Consider the following 10,969-nt stretch of genomic DNA (forward strand, 5'->3'; position numbering starts at 1 on the left):
ACACACTACCAAATGTAAAATAGCTAATTAGTGGGAGTCAGGTATGTAGTACAGGTACATCAGCTCAGTGCTGTGTGACCACCTAGTTGTGTGGGATAGGGAGGGTGGGAGGGAGATGCAAGAGGGAGGGTATATGGGGATATGTGTATACGTATAGTTGATTCACTTTGTTATAGAGCAGCAACTAACACAACAATGTAGAGTAGTTATACTCCAGTAAAGATGTTAAAAAAAAAAAAAACTGCAAGTGATTTCACAGGCTTATAAATGTATTTCTGTGATTAGAGGGAGCATGTGTTTATTTTCTGTTTTCCTGTTTGTATTTTATTCGGTTAAAATTTTAATAGGCATTTAGCATTCATTCAATATATGTTCATTAAGCACCTACTATAAAAAACTAAAAGATCTGTACACTGTTTTCTTAGACATAATGCTGTTGCAGACTTCATAGACTACAGTGTAGTGTAAATATAACTTTCATATGCACTGGGAAAACAAAAAAATCATGTGACTTGCTTTATTGCAATATTTGCTTTATTGTGGTCTGAAACCAAATCACCGTATCTCTGAGGTATGCCTGTATCTATTCCAGATAATAAAATAAAGAACCAGGGCCATTTTTTTAAAATTTAATCTTAGCATTTTCATGGGCTTTTACTTTCACAAGTATATGATTTTGTGATGGGCATCTCAATAACATGTTCTATGCTTTCATTTATTTTTATGTCACAAACATTATCATTCTAAGCAGGCTTTTCTTTGGTAGTGTCCCAAGGCTTGTTTTTGAGGTTAGAAAAATAGTATTCAGAACTTTGAAGCTGCATTTCCACCCCAAAGCCATGTTAACATTATCCGCTTCTGTGGAATGCAAATTCTTTAAAGTGAGAATCAAGATGCTATTAAAATTAGACTCCCTTTCAGTGTTTTCTTGTTGAATTTCTTGCAAAAAATAGTAAGTTTAGCACAATAGAGATGTGAAAAAAATTTGATTATTATCATGCAAGTTATTAACAGTGTCAGAATAGCAGCCATAAAAAATATCCTTCAGGGAAAAGTGAGTCGGTAATGGGATTTATCAGCTCAGTGGGCGTGTAAAGCCTATTTGTTTTAATGGCATATTTTAACACAAACAAGGAAACATATTTTGTGGCAACAATCTTAATTTGTTTTTGGTCAAGCTATATTCCTTTCCAAATTTAAAATCAACGGCAATGAGAATACTTAAAATTAATTATAATACTTTACATTATTCATTACCCATTTTAAAGTGCCAGCCATCTTAATCACTGAATCCTTTTTGTGCAACTATAGCTGTGCTGAGAAATGTCATTTATAACAATTTGGATAGCCTTATAACATTCATTAAGTATATTGTATGTGTGGCCCTATGCTTTATATATTCTCATGCTGATAACTACTATTTGAATCTAAGAGACAACACTATTATGATTAAATTGCCCCATGCCTATCAGAAGTCAGTTGATCATAAAGGCCTATGAGTGGAAAATGTTTTCAATCTGGAAAATCGTACAGTCCAGAATCAGTTTGAAATATGTCAGAAAACAGTAGTGTAACAGTATTTGTCATCAGTTATTATAAGGATATAAGTTTCAGTGGAATGAATATAATCTCTTTCAGGTAGCCATTCAATAGAAGACAGTTAAACCATTGTCCGTACCATCGTAGTCTTATTGGCAGACTAAAAACTGCAGTCTGACTAATTGAGATGAAGTTTCACACTTACTTAATCTCACCTTGCCTGGAGCATATTTCCACATTTATCCACGCAGATTTTAAATTCTATAATGATGAATATTGGTTTCTCTTTTCCTTTTGATACCCTGATATAGCTCCTTGCCTTGAAATGGTATTTTCTAAAGGATTTTATTTGATTTCATTGTCTTAATAGATTACTTCACATTGTTTATGCTTATCTCCCTTAAGTTGTAACCAAGGTTATTAAATCACCAATTGAAAATCCTACCAATATAAAAGCTCAAACAGCAGACCACAATAACACTAGGCAAACTTTCCTTCTGCTTTATTTTTCAAACCCTTTGAACCCCTTGACCCCCAGTGTCACAGTATGCAGTTTTCTATATTGCCTTCCACTTTCTTTTGCCCCCCCAGTCACTCAAATCTGGAAAGGCAAAACTGAGAACTGGTAAGAGGTCTTATTTCATGCATACTTCCTCTAGGAATATCTCTGCCATTTTCACTCTCATAAATCTATGTTTTATCATGGGAGTGATTTTTTTCCAAAAGATTTTCTCTTCTGTAAAGCATGTTTAGCCCTTCTAAGTTGTCAGATTTTCAAATATCTCAGCCTTCTCTGATACTGCCTTTTGTCAGTCTCAGGTCCATGGCTCTATTTTTGCACAGCTTTTGAGATTTCATAGCGAATGAAGTTGAGAGGTGAGGTTTCTTCTCCATACACACAAAAATAATGGTATCTGAAACTCTCTAAGCATCCTAAATCTATCTACTTTACAGTGGAATGCAGGAGCCAGCTGGCAGTAACCTACAAGTGGTAAGATCCAATTTTCAAATGTTAAAGAATTTTGCAAGCCAAATTAGGAATATTTACAGCATGTGAATGCCCAAACGCAACCTTCTAACTAGTTGTTGAATCACTGCTGACTTTGGGCCATATGGGAGGCTACTTGGGGCAAGAAACTTAAGATTCCTAGAATTCCTATTATCTGGCTGAGAGGATATACTAGGAAACACTATAATTCTTTAATAGGGAGGTCTTAACAAGGAATTTTATTGTTACCCTTAATTGTTGCACTGAAGCCAGCTCTTACTTTGAGATTGTTTATTCTTATAGAGAGACTACGAAGAACAAATGTTAGAGCACGAAGATAGCTAGATATGAGCAGAGAAAGAGGAGCATGGTCCAAATTGCAGGAAAAAATACATCTTATAAACTAGGGTTATTGGGCAAAGAAAAACAGAAACACTGGACAAACAGGAAACCACACATTTTGGGGGGACATCTGTCCTGGAGGCAGACAAAGAAAGGTGGGAAAAGGTAGAGCTCTGGCATCAGAATGTGACCTTTTGCACATTATGCTCTCATTACAATAAAATTAGCCTTGCAGATAAGAAGCACCCAACATGCACCAAGGCCATGACACTTCCTGTGAAGACTAAATAAGGACAAAAATCCCTCCTCCCCTTAGGGAGGTGCAGCTGGGATGAAAATCAGGGAATACTACCCAAAACCCCTCCCTCTGCAATGAATATTCCACCCTTTCATTTTTACATCCCATGTAGCTGGCTTGCCAAAGAAACTCAAGACAGTTGCTCACCTGAGTCTGCCTGCTCTCCCCTAGAGAGTGTATTATCATTTGATCAATCCCTGCTTTACTTTCCTTACCTCTGTGTCTCGTCTCTGAATTCTTTCTGTGACTAGATAAGAACCTACTCTCCGGTAACACAAACAGTTTCATTTTTTAACCCAATAGGTCCTGCTTACAATTAAGAGGAGCTAGCTGGCACTTCCTTCATTCTTCCAGAACTGTCCTTAGCCAGGTACACAGTCAATTTGGTAAATTTTCTGTTTTTCCAAGTTACTTCAGGCAAACATTTTTGCCAATTTTTTTGACCACTATGTAGCTTGTGTTGCTTTTTATCTAGCCTTGGTTAATAACTTTCTTAGTGTTCTGTCAGCCTGTAACTATGGTTGACTTGCTGTCCTTTCCAACTCCACCTGTCACATGACCCCAAAGTCACTGACACATGTTTTATTCTTAGAGCAGCACAAATTTCAATTATCCATTGCTGTATCATAAATCAACTCAAAGTCTTAGGGACTTAGAAAGACAAGTGGTTTATTATTTCTCATGATTCTGTGATCTAGCTGGGTGATTCTCTGTTGGTTCTACCTGGACCCAGACATGTGACTGGGATGAAAGTTTCAAGGTGGCTTCATTCACATTGCTGTAGCTTGTGCTGCTTGCCAGCAGGCGTGCCTCTGTTCTCTTACACATAACCTTTATTCTTCTTTACATAATTCAGCAAACATTTTCTGTGAAGGATCAGGTAGTAAATATTTTAGGTTTTGTGGGCCATAGGGTCTCTCTGTCACCACATCTCAATTCTGCCATAGTGGTGTGAAAATAGCTATTGAAAATATGAGAACAAATTGAATATGTTCCAGTAAAACTTTATTTATAAAAACACATATACCAAACTAGGTTTGGTTGATAGGCTGTACTTTTCCTCTTCCTGCTCTAGTAAGGTATTCTATTCCTACCTGACAGTCTCAGGGCAGCATTCCAAGGAAAAAAAACCCAAAGATTGCATTTTCTGTTTGTGTCACAATAGGACACAAGCAGGACATTTTCTGCTGTGTCACAATGGGACACAAGCAGACTGCATTATCCTATTGGTCTAAATAAGTCACATGACCAGGCCCCAAATCAAGGTATGAGAGGACTAAAACATAGATAGATACAGAGAGGCATGATTTTTTTGAGGATCATTAATAAAGTAATCTACCAAAGATAATTATTTTAATTTTATTTAAGTTATACTTTATATAAATTATTGTCCTTAAAATCCCCATTAACATCTATTGTAGCAACATTTTATTCAATATATGTGTGTTTTAATGGCAATCTTTACAAAATGGCAATATATCATGTTACTATTCATTCATATATTTAAATTAAATATATGCTTAATATAGTAATACATGATTACTATAGACATATTTAAACATATATATGGGCAGACTATCAGGTTAAGGACCAACATTTCTGGATAATTTACTATCTTCATTGTCTAAATCTGAATAGTATGTCTACTATGAAACTAAAATTTATGTTGATTAAACTTTAAATTTTTGTCATTTTTAAGTTTAAATAATAATATATTTATTATCACCTAAGACAGGAAATGGCAAGCTTTTTGTGCAAAGGGCCAAAGAGTAAATATTTTAAGATCATGGAACATATGGTCTCTGTCACATGTTTTCCTTTGTTTTGTTTTGTTTTATATTTTATAACCCTTTGCTAACATAAAAAAAATTCTTAGCTTTCAGGTCATATACAACCAGGCCACAGAATGAAGGCTTTCAGAATATAGTTTGCTGACCCATGTTAAAAAAAAAATTATCCTTCATCCTCATGTCTACTAGTTATCTCAATTTTAAGCAATAAGTGAAAATCAATAGCCCCCTATTACAGGTTGAGTTTTTGTGTTTTATACAGGAATATATATGTACACATACATTTATACATATACACACACATACATACATCATGATTTTATTTAAGCTCAGGAATGAATAGTTTTCTTGAAATATTTACTTTACAGAATAAGCCTATTAAATAATTATTTATTTAAAGTGATATATTCTGCCTTAAGTTGGAATCTAGAAAATGCAAGTTTAGATGTATCCCTTTGTGTGTGAATTAGTTTATATCTGCTCTTACTATGCTCCAGAGTCTTTTCCCTGGCACCTCACATATTTATGATAGTCACCTGTCTTATACAAACATTTGAATTTGCAATCCCTTGTATAAATGAGCAATAATTCCTTGCTTGAAACAATTTAGTGCCTTTCTATTTCTGTCTGGGTAAAACCTCACATCCAATTTGTTTTTTCCCCGTCTGATCTCCATTCCAAATTATTCAAGTTCTGTCCATTCTGTGTTTCATCCACACTGGAATTCCTTTAGTTTTTCTAATATGTTTTGCAACCTGCATTCCTCTTGTCTTTAAACAGCACTCTACCCCATTTGTTTTTCTAGTTTAGTTGTGCTCTCTGTATCTCAGCACAATCTCCACAACCTCAGAAATACCTCTCTGTTAACGCAGAGGTGGTAAATAATAGTAATATTTAATTATTAATAGTATTAGTTAATATTTATATCCTCTTAGTAAGGACCAGTGTTCTCAGTACTATATTTACATGAACTCATTTCATCCTAGAAAACTCCTTAAGCACTTGACACTATTATCCTCATTTTTCATGAGCTGAGGCTAAAACAAATAGACAAAGTTACTTTCCCAAGCTTTGTAGGTGGTGATTCAAATTTTGAGCTAGAGGTATGGCTTTGGGGCTCATGATCTTATCCACATGGTTCTTCATCACTATCATCTTCGTCATTGTCATCTTCATCTTTGTCTTCTTCAGCAGCAGCAATAACAGTAGCACACTTTGTAAAAAGCCAAATGATAACAATAACTAAAAGAACTAACATAAATCAAGAGCTTGCAATGTTATGGCTCCTGTTTTAAATATATTCTATGAATATGTTAACTTCACCTTCACAAGAACACTTCAGAAACAGCTTTCTAATAAGGGAAATAAGTAATGATTCTTGGTGTCTTAGTAATTCCTATTATTTTTTCTCAAAGACTTCAAATTCACATTGTTATAGAAAACAAAAAAAAACTTGATGTCTGTTTTTCTGTTTGTTTTGCTTTTGTAAATATAGTGATGTTTGCTTTCAGTTCACATTAACCACTAGGATTAATGTCACATGTTAGATCTTAACCCTCGCCAATAACTGTAGCATCTTTTAAATATCAACTCCACAGTAGACTAAAAAAACCCAATTCCAAAATATTTTCTTTACTTTCTCCGTGCATTTTCCTAAGCAAGTGAAATTTGCTGGTTAAAATCCCATTCTAAGGCTGATAATTTCACCCTAAATTCATAATCACAAGATTCAGCTTAACATTTGATACTTCTTATACTGTATGATATGTGAAATAGTATAAGATCATTTGAAAATTGTTTTTGAGTTATAAGAGTGGTCTTGCACTCAGTTACTTAAAATTGCTCAAATCTGGAAAGAAATGTGTGCATCAACAGGAAAACATGTATCAACAGGAAAATGTTTAACTATATGGGTACTTTCCTACAATGAAATAGTGCTTAGCAATGAAAAAAAAATAAACTAATGAAGACCATAGTGATATTCATGAATAATTTCAAAAGCCATATGTCTGAGGGGGTAAAAAGCCCGGTATAAAAATGTATGGTTCAGTTTTTTATGAAGTCCCAGGAACTGTAACACTGCTCTATTGCGATAGAAATAAGAAATTGGAACAAGTAATTTCTGTGTAGGGATTTTGAGGAAATGGACTAAAAAAGAGATGAGAAGAGGTTTCTGTAACCTTTATTTAGGTATTGGTTAGATCAATAATTCTATAACTTAATTTGATGGTTGTTTATATCCATGATGATAATAATCAAAAGTCATTGTCCATTTTAATCCTGTGAATTTCACTGTATGTCAATTATAATACCAGGAGTGGTTTTAAAAGTGAAAGTGTTTTCACCATTCGCCTCCAGTTACTGTTCCATTTTCTGCCCTACCCATAGCCAAACCCCAAGAAGAATCTTCTAAAAAAATACCATATTCACTATTTCTCATTCAGTAGAGATCTGCAGTGAGCTGTCAAATTGGCCAGTAATCTCATATTGCCAAATCTTCATCTCACTTGACCCTTCATCAGTATTCTTCACAGTTGACCTATATTTTGCTGTTGTTGTTTTCTTGACATACTTTTCCTTTATTTAACTGGTCTTACACCACAATCCTCCCACTCCCATCCCATCCTGGCTCTTCTTTCTTTGGTTAGTTTTTGTTTTTACCTACATCTACCTCTGTTCTTCAAAATTTGTCCACATTGGCAGTACTGTACTTCTTTTAATTTCTGTATTCTTTTTAGATTATCTCATCTACTTTTTTGGCTTTAAAATACTCTCTGTGAAGATGAAGACTGACTTGCACTTGAAGCCTAGAGATTTAGAGTCACAGATCTTATTAATCCGTTGGCATGTTTGGATGCTGGACTGATATCTCAATATTTTAACATATCTAAAATTGAACACTTCGGGTCTCCCTTGAATGGACTTCATCCCAAACTACAATATTACTCTAAATATATCATCTACATAGTTACTCAAGGGAGACAAGAAGTCATCTTTCATTTCTCCATTTATTTCATTCATATTTAATTAGTCCAGTCATCTTAGTCATAGATAGATGATAGGTTGATCAATAATAAAAAAGAGGGAAACAGAAATGTGTATACATAATAAATATATTTTCTAGTAAAACCACAGAAGTGTTTTAGTGGTATTCCCTAATTACATTTTATTTTTAATGAGATCCAACTTAAAGGTAATTAAATGTGATATGCGTTTAAATATAAGTTGAAATCATAATGTTCCACAGAAGCACTAACAGTATACAGACAAGTCAAAATGTAGTTTCACTGATTATTCATATTTTTAAAAGACAAAAATAATGTGGCATGCCTTACATAAATATACAAATGGCTGCATTTGTATGATTACATAAATATACAAACATTTCTGTACCTTCATATTCCTAACACAGAAACTAACTGTATAGACTCACCTAATTCTGGATTAATGGAATGATCAGCTTCTGTTTTCTTAACAAATGCAACATGCCACACAATTTAGCATACTTGTAGTTCTCATGATAACCAGAAGCCATTTCAGATGAAAGTAAAACTTTAAAATATTGAGGTGATATGTGAAGCAAAATAATTGCTGCTCAATAATGCAGAAAATAATGTCTAATAGGAACATAAATTTTAGACTAACACCTGAAGCACATTCCTTCACCCACTAATTTATTAGCACAGTTTGCATATTATGCCATGGTTAAATAGCATTAAGTAAATTGCTATGCTCCAAAACGTAAAAATAGATTTCATTTACACCTGTGTTACATACCCTGTATGTTTGCTTCTGTTGACTGTGGTTGAGAACATGGAAGTATGCAATTTTCCTGTAGTACCAATTTTTATGAATTCAAATCACACAGGAAAAAAAGTTACCTTTTTCTGAAATGTAATTAAAGGTTTATAAAAAGGAGAAGACATTCAAGGCCTGTTTTGTTTGATGTATATTTTGGTTTCATTTGTCATGTGAAGTGTTACTGTTTCTCATATAACATGTAGCAAGAAAAGTAAATTATAAAACCTAAATGTATTGAAATTGTAAAATCAATATATATATAATAATGCCAGATGATGTAGTTAAGAAAAATAAAAGCTCTTTTATATCTGTGAAAAATATTCTGCAGGATGAAAATTAACAACTGCTAGTCTTCAGCAGCCCCAATATGAATCCATGGAAACATTTAATACACTTAACTACTCACACTAATACTTTCATACTCATACATTCATGTTTTCATGATATGAGCACTTTATAATAATAATTTGCTCTCTGAATGTTTCCTTTGTGAATTGTGATAGTATCAGAAAATGTTTTCCCTTTTTACTCCATTACAGGATGTATCACTTAAAGGAGATGAGCCTACACACTAATTACTTTGTGGATACAAAAAATTAGGATATCTATCGGGCAAACAGTTACAAAAAATATAGTAGCTTAAGAATGAATTTTAGGTCATAGGGAAGAAATTAATTAGAATAAAATTGTCCAATTAGGGAAATTAAATTGAGCAAAAATATAGGTTTTCCTAATTTTAATGATTTTCTGTAGTTGAAAATAAATTTTATAAATTTATTAAAAGAAAAGATATTTCAAAGAAAATGTTATTTCAATTAGCTGTACAGTTGACTACTAACCAAAATAATGTACATTATTGCTAATTGTTTATAGGTCCAATACAATTTAATATGTGGAAATTTATTTCAATACATTTTATCTATAATCATACTTAAGACTAAACTAAATTATTAAAATCAAAAACGGAGAAAAAAATGTTGATAGTTTTTGGACTTAAAAGATACAAGTGATATTACACAAGTAAGGCTTATGAATTAAGAGATTTGTATATTTGTGAGCTTTCCAATTATATTTGAACTAATTACGGTTGATTGCACTAATTATGGTGAATAATACATTTTCCTTACATTTATTTTACTGCTATGATATTTTCATGAAAACGGTATCTTCTGAGCTCTATTTTTTATTGCTTTGAAAAGTCCACTTAACACAGTTGTAAAAAACGTCAGATTGCATATAAAGATTCTATGAGCAATTTTTTTACATATGAAAGTTATTTGAGAGTAAAAGTGACCCCCCCCACACACACACACGTGCAGCTCCTAAAGTTACCTCTTCAAAAGCAAAGGATGCAGCACTATTTGTCACTTAAAAAAGAAATCAATTTACAAACCAGTTTCCAATTAAAATCCCTCCATATATATTATTTTAATAGGCCTTATTACTCTAAGTGTGCACCTCCTTAGATTTCAAACCTTTATGTTTCTAATAGCAACAGTTGTTTTTATAAATGTAATCAAACCTACATAATATACTTGAAGACAATGACAAAGCAAAAGAGATACTGCTTTCAATTCAATATAATTCTTTGTTATGCTATTATATTTATGACTCCTCTATAAAAGTTGAAATCTAGCTAGGACAAGCTGTGTAATTACATCAAATTTAAATGTACCTGTGAAACATGATTCCAGCTCCTCTGAAAACCAGGTTACAGCTGCTGCTGTTGTTTTTGCAGCTGCTGACCTGGAATTCCGTTGCTTTGAGATCTGCAGGTGGTAGTTGTTATTAATTCAGAGAAAAATTAATTCAGAGAAACATTAATTCAGAGAAAAATGAGAATTATATAAAATATATATTTTATATGTAAGTTATATTTTTAAGATACATATATATGTATATGTGTACAGGTACACACACACATATATATAATTTTTAAGGAGATTTTTTAAATAAATTTTATTTTATATTGGAGCATAGGTGATTTACAATGTTGTATTACTTTCAGGTGTACAGCAAAGTGATTCAATTATATATACACATATATCTATTATTTTGCAGATTCTTTTCCCATATACATTATTACAGAGTATTGAGTAGTGTCCCTGTGCGATACAGCAGGTCCTTCTTGAATATTTTATATATACTAGTGAGTATATGTTAACCGCCACCTCCCAATTTATCCCTCCACCCTAGGTTTCCGCTTTGGTA

Source organism: Monodon monoceros, unplaced genomic scaffold (genome assembly GCF_005190385.1).
Source record: "Monodon monoceros isolate NGI ecotype Baffin Bay Population unplaced genomic scaffold, NGI_Narwhal_1 Super_Scaffold_11, whole genome shotgun sequence".
NCBI classification, from domain to species: domain Eukaryota; kingdom Metazoa; phylum Chordata; class Mammalia; order Artiodactyla; family Monodontidae; genus Monodon; species Monodon monoceros.